The 15075-nt window shown below is 39.6% G+C and overlaps 1 protein-coding gene across 4 annotated transcripts in view; it reads left to right on the top strand.

The window, feature by feature from the left end:
- Window positions 1-15075, top strand: part of mob2a (MOB kinase activator 2a) — a 145088-nt gene that overhangs the window by 71961 nt on the left and 58052 nt on the right. The window lies entirely within an intron of this gene.

Consider the following 15075-nt stretch of genomic DNA (forward strand, 5'->3'; position numbering starts at 1 on the left):
CGCAGTGCACCTTTAAGAGCAGCAGGAGGAGGAGGGAAAATAGCTCTAGCTGGTCGCAGAGATGTGGCGGGCTGCCTGCATTTTGATCCAACTTTTGCCCTGTCCTCCTACGTGCCCTTTTGGATGTTATTCGGACACTGTGTTCCGTCACGAGGATGCAGCCGGCACATGTCCCTTTCCAGTATTTGTTTTTTGCAGGACATTGCTCCGGACAGACTTTGCTTTCCTTTCTGTTTATTTTTCGCAAACTTTAGCGCACTCACAATCTCTTCGGCTTTCTCCTGTAGTAGAAAGAATCTGCAGTCTCTCTTTTGTGGTCATGAGGTTAGCGCAAGCCAGAGCTCCACTTTACTGCTGTATAAAGACTAAATATAACTTTCGAGATCTCAAGGGACCGGTTTTGATGGTGAAACTAAAATTGTAGTGTTTTTACCCATGCCGCGCTACGCTACATTACATCTGCAGTAAATTATGTTATTCTAGCATTCAGAAGTTGTTGATCTACTCTATCTCTCCATCTTAAGTTGTCAAAAGTGCGTGTCCGTGCCCGGAGTTCTTAATGTTATATTTCCACGTCATTATGAGGTAGGGGACGGGCTCGTTATAGTTTAGCGGGCTGCTGTTCTATTTTTAGCTTTTCCTTTCTCTTTGACGTCTCCGGGCCAATCGCTTTCCCCCCGCGGTGATGATGTATACGTTTTGACTCGTTTGTTTTTACTAGGCACACCCATACACGAGCAGGTCCCCTTTGACCTCAAGCTGGGCCGGTCCTCCCTCGGTCCCCTGGGCTCCCGCGTTTGGGATTTCAACAGAAGCTTTGTGTTGGTTAGAAACTGCCCGCCCGCCCGCCAGCGCTGTGACAACGCTATCAATTTTAATTTGGAGCAGAAAGCGTACCAGCACAACAACTGTAATAACTGTAATAGATTTTGGAATTAGGCTCCGTTACGGTTGCAGATTTGTGTGTGGGAGGCTGGCAAAAAGTTGAGTTATCGTAATTTCCACAGGACGAGACGAGACATGACGAGATTTTGACATTCTTTTAAAATAAATAAATCGTGCAATCCATTTTCCAGTTTACTCTATTTAATATTTCTGCTCTTACTGAACAGTTTTTGGGACTACAACTTCTCAAAAAAGTAACTCACCACTACTTAACTCAACTTTTTTTATCTAATCCAAACGTAAAAACATGGGAAAAAATCTCATGAGAACATTTTCAGCATGTTTTGTACAATCTTGTGGGAATTTTGTCTCACCAGATCTTGCAGCATGAGATCTTGTCCCATCTGTAGCAAATACTGTAAACCTGTACTCTTTTAATCCTCTTTTTAACATTTATCTATTCTAGGATTCATGTTTACCTGCTGTCTTACACGTAGCTGTCATGTCTCACTTCAGTGCCATGCGGTAGAGAAGTGGACTAAGAAAGTGTGAAGTCATAGTCCAACAAGATTCATTTGATCTTCTGATATTTTATGTTATCGGGTTCTTTTTTTAGAACAAGAGTTTTGTTTCATACCTGACAGTTTCGACTGCTCACCAGCGGTCTTCCTCAGAGTGGTCACGTGAAGTTGCTGTGACGTGTCCGGTCAGCTGATTTAAACAGGTTTTAGCACCGCCTTCCTACCGGTGGAGGCAGGACGACAGCGCCATCTGCAGTCCGACTTCCTCAGAACAGTATCCCAGGTGTGTGAGAGTTTAAAAAAAAACTTGTCAGGTATGAAACAAAACTCTAGGTCTGAAAAAAGAACCTGATAACATAAAATGTGAAGTCACCCATAGCGTCCGGCTCCAGTCAAATGAAGCTCACTGAGGCTTGCAGTTCCATCCATCCATTTTTTTCAGCTTATCTGGGGCCGGGTCGCAGGGACAGCAATCTAAGCAGGGACTCCCAGACTTCCTTCACGCCGGATACTTCTTCTAGCTCTTCCCCGAGGTCCAGCTGAGAGACATGGTCCTTCTGGGTCTTCCTGGGGCCTCCTTCCGTTGAGACACCCCCCGACGGAAGCGTCCAGGAGGCATCCAGGCACCTCAGTTTGCTCCTCTCGACTTAGTGGAGCAGCGACTCTACTCCGAGCTCCTCCCGTGTGACTGAGCTCCTCACCCTATCTCTAAGGGAGCGCCCAGCCACCCTGCAATTAAAGGAGTGAAATTGGAGTGAAATTTGAGTTTTGTTTCATATTAGGAAATGGAATTGATATATGGACAAAACAGCGAAATAAAAACACCAGGGTCATTTTAAGACCACAAAAGGACAATGCTCACTCCAGCATTTTTTTAATGTAGAGTTAATGGAGCCAGAAGCGCCTACATGCTCACTTCGTATTTGGAACACAGCGGCTTGCGGGTTAGCTGTGGTATGTTCATTTATATTACAGTTTATGCCAACTATCCAGTATATTTTGTTCCAATATCGATCCTTATGTCTCTAAAACACATTTAACATACAGATTCAGTTGTGTTATGTAACTGTTAATTATCCTTCTGAACATCTTAGTGTGAATACAAGTTTAAACATGAGTCCAGAATCAGCCTGTAAATATTCTCATTACATCCAATTAAAGGTCCAAACAGGAAATCAACTTGACTGATATCATGGAGCCAATACCCGATTCGTTATTGGAGCAGTGCAGGGTTGAGAGTTTATGAGTCGGTTTATGGTCATAGTTTATTAAGAACGGTCAAACAGGCCTTTAGCGTGCCGCTCACAAACAGAAGAACCATCTCAGACGTTATATAAGAGGACGGTTAAAGGGATGAGACCACTGACAGAGCACTTTGGAATAATGCTTTGTCATTACTCTGGGGAGGAAATCATTTTCTCTCTGTGTTCTGCCGCAGGTACAGGCCATAAGAGCCACTGCGGGCGGGGATTTTAATGGAGAGTGACGCTGATATTAAAACAGTTTCGGTTCTGCGATGGTGATGTGGTCAGTCCGAGTGATGAGTCTTATGTCCCTCTGTGACAGTAATTACTATATTGACTAATCGTGTGGAAATGTTTGGTATTTTTGTTGTAATAAAGTATGATTTGAGCTGTAGAGGTTAGAAAACTTATGGATAATTATTGCTATTATTAAGTTTTGTTTGTTTTAGAGTGACACTGTCTATTTAAGTGTTTACATTAATTATTTTGCTTTATTATTATTGTGTCAGTGGCGTAACAATCTTTCAATACTATAATTTATCGCAATAATTATTTATTTGACTATATATCATGTCCTAGTGATGGATCTCATGCCCCTCTGTGTTCACCTTCTGCAGAGGACAGACCCCTCTCTTCCTCTCGCTGTCCTGTCCTGTCCTCTCTCCCTCCTCCTCCTCCTCCTCTCTCTGTCCAGTTACATAACCCGTGCTGTGTGTGCTGTGTGGCCTCGTCCTGCTGCTTCAGGAGATCCACAAAGAGATGGACTTGCACTCAGCTCACCTTTGTGACAGTCAGCACCAGCGTCCTCTGCTCCTGTGTCACAGAATTGAACTTCGGCTAAACTGAACTAAATATTCTAATCGCAAAGGAGAATATGTTTCGCCATAGCTTCTTCAGTTCTGTTTGTGTTACTGTTATGATGGAAAACCTGCATTTATGTCAGTTAAATACATGATGTGTTCAAAAGCCCCATGAGTCTGTGGTCAGGTTGTGAAGGTGTCAGAAAAAGCAGCAGCAGCACCACACCAGCGTTTCTCCCAGTTTAGGAACAAGAGGCTCATTTAAGGGGAGACAGGAAGTGTCCGGGCGCCTCACTTCCTGTTTGTGGAGTTTGTCCCAGGCCACACTGAGCAGGAAAGCGGAGTCTGGAGCAGCGTAATTGAACTGAAAAGATGCTGGTCAGCAAAGTGTACTCAGACAGCTGCCATACTTTTGCACTAACAGTACTTTTATTTGAGTAAAAGTTTTGGTTTTGGTTCCACTGTGAATTAAAATAGTCACAAAAGGTTTATGTTGACTGTATTAAATGATCTGAAACTGTTGTTCTCCCAAATATGAACATTTATTTGACCACTTTTTTGTAGTATTTTGATAATCTCCTTTTGAATTAACAGAATACTTATATTTTTCCTCTTCTGCTCCCCCCCTGCTGGTCAGAAAAGGTAGCACACGCTCGTATTGTTTATGCAGCACAGCAGTAATTGCTTTGGTGCAGTGGTGCGTTTGGCAGCTGTGCCCTCTCATTTGTTTCAATTATCAACAATCTGACATTATGTTGTTTCTAAGGATAGAACGCAGACGTCACGCAAAACGAACGTTGCCTCTAGAAATCTCTGAGCTCGTGCAGATGTGGTGATGCCTGGTGCAGCAGCTGGTCCCACCTGCGTCACGCTCTGACTCATGTGTGAACCCTCTCTCTTCTGGATGAGACCAGCCCTCTGTCCTGGAGCTCTACAGACTATCTCCTGATCTGCTGACCACCGCGGGTCTACGGCGACGTCACAGCTCTGTTCTTACACCTGTGTGCAGAAGCAGAATGATCTTTATCCTTAAATAACTCGACTTAAATCCCTCCTGACTTCCGTTTTGTTGCTGTTTGAATAGGTCTGTCAGTCGATACTCTAGTTTATCATGTCAGGTCAGTGTTTGAGGTCATGCGGTGGTGGTGAGCTTCTCCTTCAGCCAATCAGACTCTTGTTTACCCTTAACTTCCTCTGTGTGTTTAACCTACTCCCTTAACCAGATCCTCTTATCTGTTGTACTGTTAGAAACACATTGACCGGCCTCTTATAACTCTGTGAGCAGATGATAATGTGCTCATCAGTGCAGCGTATTGACCACTGTTTGTACGGCAGCTATAGAAGTTCCTGTTACTCCGCCCCCTCGGCCCACTGCTCCAAGGACATGTATTGATTTGACCTCCGCGTGTCTCCTGTCTGTCCATTTTATTTTCCTACTCCAACACGGACAGCAGCTGCTTCCTCCCATTCTATTATTCTCTTAATTCACTGACACCATCTGTAGGGGGCACTGTTCTCTTTTGTTTCAAGTGTTGAGAAGAGCCACTAGAGCATTACTTTTCCATTATTGAGGTGATTTTTGTCTTGAGCGTGTTTTTTCTGATCTAGGAAACAACATTTTAACCCAACTTACAGCTCAAAACAGTCAACTTCGTGTGATGTAGGACCTTTAAAACATTTTCAGCATTGTCAGACTCAAATGTTTGGAATAACTTTTACCTCTGTGATGTCAGACCGCACGTTATCAGCATGGTTTATTTCACGCCAGACAAAGTACAGGATCTGATGACTGTTTCACTGTCATCTCAGCTATGTACAGTACTTGGGGACAATAACATGAACAGACAGTCCAGGAATTTCTATAATGTTTGTTTTTCTTGTCTCTAGGTCTCCTCCCTAGATTTCTATTTCCTTTACAGTTATGGACAGCAGAAAAATATGTATAACTATTTGTCCAAACACAACTGGAGAATATTAAGACCATATTATGCTATTTTCTGATCTATGCATGTTTTTCTCATCAAAAACAGACCTGGAGTCGTGTTTTGTTTCATTCACACATGTTTAACACACAATTATTCACTCCACTCCACCTTGTAATGTCACATAGGGTAATAAATGAAGAGCTCCACTGTGTTTTTAAACTCCAAACACACTAGTCTTGACTGAACTAAAGGTATAAAGGAGCTGTTAACAGCGGTGTGGACTTGCAGGTCGTGACTTGGACTCGAGTCAGACTTGAATCACTATTTTTAGGACTTGAGACTTGACTTGATAAAATGGACTAAGACTTGAGGCTCGACTTGGACTTGAAGGTCATTGACTTGGGACCTGACTCGTACTTGAGGCCTGTGACTTGAAGATTTGATGCTTCTCCTAAAAAAAAAAATATGGTTATACAGTTGATAAATGTGGTGTTTAATTTTAAAGGAACAAACTGGAACATGTCCATCTCACTTCTGTATTTGTTACTTTGGATGTAACTGAAGTACTGTGATGTGGTATCCTCAAATGTACTACAGTAATACACAATACAATACAGTAAAACAAGGACTACAAAAAACATGATCCTTCCATTTCAGTGCAGACTACATGACAAAATAACAGTAAATAAGCATTTTTAAATCTGAATCCTTTCTTTTCTGACCATAATAATTCACACTAAGATCTTGTCAAGACATTTAAAAGGAAAAATTTGCATTTCTACAACTTTTATATAAATACTCATACATAAACATACCATGACTTTTTAAGTACAAATTAATTTAAAAGTCTTATAAACTGCAAAAATCTGGTACTTTGGTTTAAAGACTTGAAATGACTTGAAGCTCAAAACAGACGACTTGGACTTGACTTGGATTTATGGGCCACTGACTCGAGACTCAAATTGGACTTGAGGTCAAAGACTTGAGACTTGCAAAACAACGACTTGCTCCCACCTCTGGCTGTTAACTTGAAAACTAGTACTTCATGACATCACAAGGTGGACCAGAGCATACAATACCTACAAAACTGTAGGTATTAGATGAAGAAGAGAGGTAGAGCGCTTCACTGGGTCATAAAAAAGTCAAAAGTTATCGAGGATTAACTTGAAATAATAAAAAAAAAGGTGGGCAAGGTACAAACCTGAGGCACACCGACTGGATATATTAAAAGTTCTTTCTTACATGGAGGGACACCAACGAGTTTTGACCAGCAAGATGGTCTTCGTCAGGGTCTCAAAACTCTAGGTATCGTTTGTTTGTGATGAGGTAACAACATTATAACATGACTTAAAGCTCACAGAGTCAGATTTGCATAGACAGTGTTGTTGTTTTGGTTTTTCCAGACAACATGCTGTTACACAATTCCAGCCGTTGCAATTTGATAATCACTCCAACTCATTTTCCAATTGCAATTTTCATTTGATTGCGATGTATTGTACGGGCATCTCCTCTGACATATAAATTCGACTGAGATGATTAGGTGTTAAACGGAGCACACTTATTCCAATAGGGAACAGTTGCTCTCATGTTTTCCACTCTCACAGTTGACGGTTGTTAATCTTTTTGCCCAAAAACAAGGCGTGACCACTTCCCACGACTTGGCTCCCTCCAGCCATTAATCAAGCTCACACAATACACACAATGGGACCAAGCTTCCAACACAAACAACTGATGGCAAGATCTTGTTATGTCATTAAGAGGTCTTATATTACTCAGAATTGACTCTCGTGAGGTTTAAATCATGTTATAATGTTTTTACCTGCTCAAAAACAGACCTGGAGTTGGGTTTTGTTTCATTTATTCACACATGTTTGAGTCCAGTGGTCCCTCATTTATCGCCGGGGTTACTTTCTAAAAATAACCTGCGAAGTAGTCAACTTTATATTTTACAATTATTATATCTGTTTTAAGTCTGTAAAACCCCTCAGCACACACTTTATACACTTTTCTCACACAGGACAGTTACAACCCTTTTTGCATCCTTCTTAAAACTTATTGTTGTTGTCGTCCTTTTGTTATTTTTCTCCTTCTTTACGTAACAAACTGAAGATTAATTTATTCAGCAATGGACCCCTACAGTGCAGAGTCCTGCACGGGTCCATTTTTGGAGTCCCGCACCCGTGCAGTACAACACTGCACCCGCCCATTAACCCGAGATTTTATCAAACTTTTGCACTGCGTACACCACGGACTGAACCAGGACTAACCCAGGACTAAAACAGGACTGAAACAGGGCTCACTGTCGGGACAGGCTCGGAGGTGACCGCTGGAGAAAGGACCGGTGTTCAGGCGAGGTCTACCCGGCATTACCCACTCACATATACGCCCGTAAAATTCCAGAAGGTTAAAACCCGCCCATTTCAGCAACTATTTGCCCACGGGTACCCGACCTGGTGCAGGACTCTGCTACAGCCGCGTAACTTCTATCTTCCTTCAGCATGTCCAGAAGTCCAACTTTTTGTGCGATGGTTTGCATCTTCCTCTGCCTTTTGGGTGTGACCACAGGAGCCTTTGTCGGTGCAGAACGTTTCATCGGCATTGTAGGTTTTGTCGGGGAGAAAACTTCTTCTCTCACGGCTAGCGATCGAACATTTATGTAAATTTGGCGAGCTGGTGAACGCATTTTGTACTGTACAAGAGACACGGCACGGAGGAGATTGATTTGACAACGGTCTGCAAAAAAGCATGCAAATTGCTCAAAAAAAAAATCCGTGAAACAGCAAGACCACGAAAGGTGAACTGCAATATAGCGAGGGACGACTGTAATCCTTTGTTATTAGTCTGTTTATGAGTGAAAAAATAAAAAACACAACTCCAGGTCTGTTTTTAATGAGGAAACAACATTGTAACAGATTAGAAAACAGCGTAACATGGGCCCTTTAAGAGGTTATTTACTCCACTTTTCATAAGTCTGGGTACATATTGTCGATAAATCAAAATGGTTTGTTTATTTTTGTGCTCTGGAGTGATGGAGGTTGTATCGCATTGGTGGAGAACAAGTTTAGGAACAGTTATTGATAATCATTTCTGAGAAGTCCGAATTTGCGTCATTATGGACTCAGCCGAGATTACTGAGGCAGCCGAGTATTCACAAGATAAACATTAGATTTTCCAAAGCAAGCACATGGGAATTTAACCATATTTCCTTCTCTATGAATTTATTTTAGAGTTAAAACAAGACTTCTGGCTGTATTGTAATTCTGTATTCTGAAACATTTCTAGTGGACTGGCCTTTAAAGGTTAATACAGTATGGAAATAAACGTTATTGCAATGGAAACAAGTTATTGGTCAGATCTGTGGAGAAACAAGCCTGCACATAGTAAGAATTCATGTTTTCAAGCTATTTTTGAGCTTGTAATTGATCCCAAGTAAGTATAAGTACAAGCAAGTAGAAGTATTAGTCATTTTGAGAATTATTTTAAGTTAATTGTGGTGATTTTTGTCCACTTCATTGAGTACAAAAGAAACGGTGCAGTGTGAAGCAGATTTGGTAAAGCGACATTTTAATTGATGCAGTTTCAGCATTGTTTGACTAATGTTTCAAGCTGCCTTTCTACTTTGTATATTTATCAAACCTCATTGTCTTTCAAGTCATTTTAATCAGCGAGCCCTTGAGAAAATCCATACAAATACTGACTTATTTAAACAATTAAACCTGTACTTCAAACCTTGGGCTCCGGACCAAAGTACACTTAATATCCCCGGCGTTTCCTCTTATTCTTTCAGGCCTGGACTTGGTCAGTTTGTTGTGTGTAGTGAGGGACGTTCACCAGAGGGGGCGCTGGTCCTCATGGAACAACAACCTAGGGCACGAGCCGATATGTTTGTTATGTTTGTGTAACATGCATCTATATAATGTTCTCTTTCCACTTGGACTGGGGGGCTTTTTCTGTTCTGTTACACAAGTCAATACTTTGGCTTTAAGGCTTTTTAAGGCCAATGCAAAGGGTTCCCACAGTTATGGAAATCCTGGAAAAGTCATGGAAATTGAAAATATCATTTTCTAGGCATGGAAGTCATCGAATTTTTTTTTATTCAATGAAAGATTTGGAAAAGTCGTGGAATTTTAGTATCTCTTTCATGCAACTACAGCGTTCTGTGAAGTTATCATTAGTCTGTTATGATTATTCCCTAACGTATGCAACATTTGTTTAATAGGGATGACAATAAATGCACTGACAGTATTTTGAATGTTAAAAAACTATAATCCTAAACCATAAGGTGAGTGGAAAGGGTTAACATTTCATATTTAGCCATAAAAGTGATCAATTCTACACATGTAGTTGCCGTAAAGTCATGGAAAATTCACCTACGTCATGAAAAAGTCATGGAAAATTTTTGAAATTTTGTCAGCGAAAAAGAGTGGGAACCCTGGATCAAGCAAGATCAACCAATACTAGGGCAGAGACTGAAAATATGGTTTATTTGCTTTAAACATAAACAGAATATGATAAAAAATGATCCAAACATTTAAAAACTAAACTTAAACTAAACTATTAAACTTGTCCATTGTCCAGTCTTACAACATTAATTTATCACCCAAAATAGGATATCATCTGAACCGATATCCAGTCCACCAAAATTTTGATTTGATTTGATTTACGTATTTATTTTGGGCAAGTAAGAAATGTACATTCTTTTACAACGGAACAGATAAGCATTAATTAAATCATAGCAGAAATAACAATAAATAAATGCATAAATAAATAAATGCATAAATAAAAATTGATAAATAAATGTATAAATAAATAAATACAAATTAATTAATGCATAAATAAAAAAATAATTAATTCATTCATTCATTCATAAAAATAAATAAATGCATAAATAAATTAATAAAAAAGGAGTGGGAAGAATATCTGTGTCAATATTTAATACCAGTATTGTGTTGGTTCATACCTTCTTTTGACTCATTAATCTGTTCAAAAAAGACACAAAGAGAACGAGGCTGCACCAAAAAATACTGGTATCGAACACTGATATCTGCCGATACTGAGATATTGAAGAATCTGTCTACATATCGACCAGTGCAGTGCTCTTGTTCCCTCTCCACATGCCGCACAGTCTAGTCATGTTGAACCGTCTGCTGCTACAGGAAATGGTGCTTTTCCCCTGAGAGCGAGGACCCCCAAACCCCGAGCTTTCATCTCTGTTATTGTTTAAATGGCTCAGAGAACGCAGAGGGGCTGTTATGTAATAGGCCTGTGAGATTGACCGCAAAGCAGATCGAAATAGAATGGATGCAATTTGCCATAATTTCCTCCACAAACAAACATTAACCCGTCTTATTCTGCGTTAAAGGTTTTAGATTATGTAAAACTGACTTCTGTGAGCTTCAAGTCATGTTATAAAGTCGTTACCTTCTTAGAAACTTACTTGTGTTTTGTTTCACTCACACATGTTTGAGTAAGTGTTCGTTTTTTAGTTTTATTTACATCTCTGAAGCTCAAAATGATCTGTTCTACCTTATGATGTCATTTACTGGTAGCTACCTTTTTTATGTTTTGTTCAGTAGAGATTGGACATTCTGGGCTGAAATTATCCAAATTATTCTAGTGAAGCTGTTTGTAGTTCAGAAACATAGTGGAGCACTTCTTGTTAGGGCTGGGTATCATTAAGAAGTTGCCTAACACACCCAAACACACCCATTTTAATCGTCAAAACTGTGAAAATGTCAAATGTCAAATCAAATGTGTCGCATAAACAAATTTCCTACATCTAAACAACAAAACTGTAGTGCTGTAACAAAATAATCCAGTAAAATACACACACACAAAAAAAACTCTTGGCGTTATATCGATAGAGCAGCCCACGATATCGATACTGTGTCATCACGTTAAATGATACGATATATCGATATTTTGATGTTTTTGCACACTCCTGCCTCCTGTATTACCACATGACATCACAAGGAGGAGCAGAGTGTTTTCAGTTTGAGAGAAAAACTCATCTTAAATATGCAGGGCTTGTGTGTTTTAAACATGTGTGAATGAAGCAAAACACAACTCTATTTATGTTTATGATGCAATTTATGTGCAAAAAATCAATATATCGTATTGTTTAATGTGATGATACAGTATCGATATTGGGCTGCTGTTATGATACATCGTCGAGAGTGTTTTTTTGGTATATTTTACTAAATTATTTTGTTATAGCTACAGTTTTGTTGCTTGTTTATGCAACACATTTGACATTTTCACTGTTTTGATGATTAAAATGGGCGTGTTTCATATTCATTTTGCACAAGAAGTGGTTTAACAGAGACTTTTAGTATCACAGCCATGATTTAGACTTTATTTTTTATTGTACCATATTGAACTGATTTGAAATATATCATATCGAATCAAAGGGGTCAGCCCTGTTTCCTCAGCTTTCAATTTTTCTCAAAATGAAACTCTTAAGTCAAGTCATTTTTATTTTTATTCTGCATTTAAAGGGATGATTCTGAGTAATTTCACCATGACCTCTACATTACATCTTTAGTCTACTGCTGCTGGAGAATAGGTTGGGTGTAATTGACGACCAAATTGGGAGAAATGGGGATAAAATCTGGTGCAAATTGATGATAAAGTAAATGTAGGAACACAGGGCCTAATTTTGGAAAGAAAAAACCTTAGAAATTAGGGGAGATAGGCACGCTCTCAAATCGAAAGCGCTCTGTATCGAGGTATGTATCGTATCGGCAGCTTCTTAATGACACTCAGCCCTAAACAATTATAACATAGATCAGAAAACAGCGTAATATGGGCTGTTTAAGAAGAAAAACTGCTTAGTCTTTCGCCTAGTTCTGATCCGTGTAAACCTCTTCTGAAGTGCGATTCTTGCGTTCGTTTGTCAGTTCATATATCCATCTTTTTGTCAATTCTCCCGGACGTGCCAAGATGTGAACTTTGAACAGAATCCTATTATTAAAACACCAATCACAGCCCTGTTATGTAACGTACTTAAAGCAGACTTGAATTCTTAAGGCGCTGAGCTGATCTTATCTCAAGTTAAATCATTATTACTACAACAAACGTAATCTGTTTTGACTTTGAAATGAGGCCGGTGGAGCTTTGTCGCGCTCTTTTATAACATTCTAAGTTCTCCGCATTCTCCAAACCTCGTCTTCACGCTCTATTTGTCAAACGGTGTCAGAATAAATGAGCTGTGACTTGTTTCTAATTAGCTGCTACACACATAAGGTACATACTCTCCATATTTCACATGTACCCATCTAAAGGCGGCTGACTGTTCTTTAAGTCGAGGTTCTCAGTGCATTCCCGTCAGGAGGAAGTGCCTAAATGGTCTTACTTAGGAGTTAATGAGCTGGATCAGGCCTGGCATGCACAAGAGGAGCCCAAACCCAGACCCTTTGTACAGAACCCCCACACCCTGCTTGTTATCTCTGCGTCATTTCATTTAAGGACCCACCAAAAGTCCCCAGAGCAGCCATTCGTGGATGTTATTATTTCTGAACTTGTTTGGACTTGTGTAATTGTAACAGACTATTAATATCCTTAAAATGTCCTAAGGGTGCGCTCACAATATGCCCAAACACACACAGAGCCTGTAATGTTTTATCCATTTTGTACGTCATTTACCCCACAACCAGAAGATTCCCAGTTCAAGCCCACTGGAAAAAGCATGGTGTGGTGGTGCAGAGGTTAGCACTCCTCGCCTTGCAGCAAGAAAGTCCTGAGTTTGATTTTGGGGCACTGCCGGGTGCTCAGGTTCCTGCTGTCCTGCCACTAAAAACATGTACAGTACAGTCCCCTCTAGGCTCTTAATCTTAGCGGCTCTAAACTGGTTAAATAAAGGTAAAAAAAAAGTGCTTCCACAGTTAATGGAAGTAAAAATAAATATATAAAAAGTTCAGCTCAGTAAAATTCACTGACTCTACCAGAAACAGCTGCTTAAATATTAAATATACAGGGTGTCCCAAAAAATTTGACATAATTTAAAAAGCAGATATCTTGAAAACTATCAAGTCTAGCTCAATACAGTTTAGGTGTTGAGTATCATAAGTTTATTGTAGGACTTTGTTTGCCAGCTGGTGTAGTTTTTCCAAATTTTGCATTGAAGGCTGCACAGTCTCGGGTGAGTAGATTCCAAGATGAAAAATGACTTCTCTTTGGGAGTGAACGGCTCTACCTGAAAACAGCACAAAAATAAAACATTAAATATAAAATTTTGATCTGTTTCTATACATTTTGTGAGAATTCGAGTTCATTTACACAAGAATTGCCAAAATTATCGGCCTGCAAATTGATGTAAATTTTTTTATGACGTCCTGTATATGCAATAAGTGACAGTGTTCCACAAATAGTATTGGGTACAATTATCAATATAAAAATATGTGTTTATGTAACCTTAGTCTTAACAAAAATTATAGGGAAACACTGGTGCTAATGCCTATAAACATGTTTTGCTCCACTCAGTGTAGACTTTTCTGTCTAAACTAAAACAAATGAATGGCCAACTTCAACCAGATCCCATGGCCAGGACCCATATTACTCTATTTTCTGATCTAATGTTATAATGTTTCTTTATCACAAACAGACCTGGAGTTGTTTTGTTTCATTCACACATGTTTAACACACAAACCCTGCACATCTAGGCTGAGTTCTTCTCTCAAACAGAAAACACGCAGTTCCACCTTGTGATGTTATGCTCTAACAGGCTCTATTCACTCTTACCAGAAGATGCTGGAAACATGCACATGACGTCTTTCGGTGTAGTTCCCGACACTGTGTGATGTGATAAAACGGTGGATTCAGCAGCAGCGTCTTCACAGCCTGCCAGAGCTTTCCATGGGGGACGGGACTCTAATCACTTATAGATCCAGGCTTACAGGCAGCTGGTTGTAACTGATGATCTGTCGAACTTACGGAACGCTACAATTAGGGCTGGGTATCATTAAGAAGTGGGTGATAAGATACAAACCTCAATACATAGGCCATGATACGATACATACCTCAATACAGTGCACTTTTGATTCGACACAATATATTTCAAAACGATTCAATGCGGTTCAATAAAAAATAAAGGCTAAATCATGGCTGTGATACTAAAACGTCTTTGCTAAATCACGTCATTTTACTAATCTAAACAGTGAAAATGTCAAATGTGTTGCATAAACAAGTTCCCTTCCTCTAAACAAGCAAAAAACTGTAGTGCTGTAACAAAATAATTTAGTAAAATACACCAAAAAATACTCTTGGCGATATATCAATACAGCAGTCCACGATATCGATACTGTATCATCACATTAAACGACACAATACATTGATATTTTTGCACACCCCTAGCTCCAATGATCTTTTTTTTTCATTTTATCAAGTTAGATAGTTAGGGTTTTATAATTATAATACACAAATCAATTGGCAATTTGTAAAACGACACAAGAACGAATACAATGACCTCTAGATGAAAGAAAACCGGGCCATTTTCTCATTTTTCCCAGATTTTGTCAGAGTTCCTATCGCCCAAAGGAAGTCCACATGTTTCCAAAGTCTTCCGGTTTTGTGACATAAGTGTGAATAGGGCCTATCTCTACTGAACTTAAGGCAAAAGATAAAACTACCGTATTTTCTGCACTATAGGGCGCTCTGGATTATAAGGCGAGCTGTCATTGAATGGTCTATTTTCAAACTTTTT

The sequence above is a fragment of the Boleophthalmus pectinirostris genome, unplaced genomic scaffold (assembly GCF_026225935.1).
Source record: "Boleophthalmus pectinirostris isolate CB_2022bp ecotype Guang Dong unplaced genomic scaffold, ASM2622593v1 HiC_scaffold_2, whole genome shotgun sequence".
In the NCBI taxonomy this organism is placed as follows: Eukaryota; Metazoa; Chordata; class Actinopteri; order Gobiiformes; family Gobiidae; genus Boleophthalmus; species Boleophthalmus pectinirostris.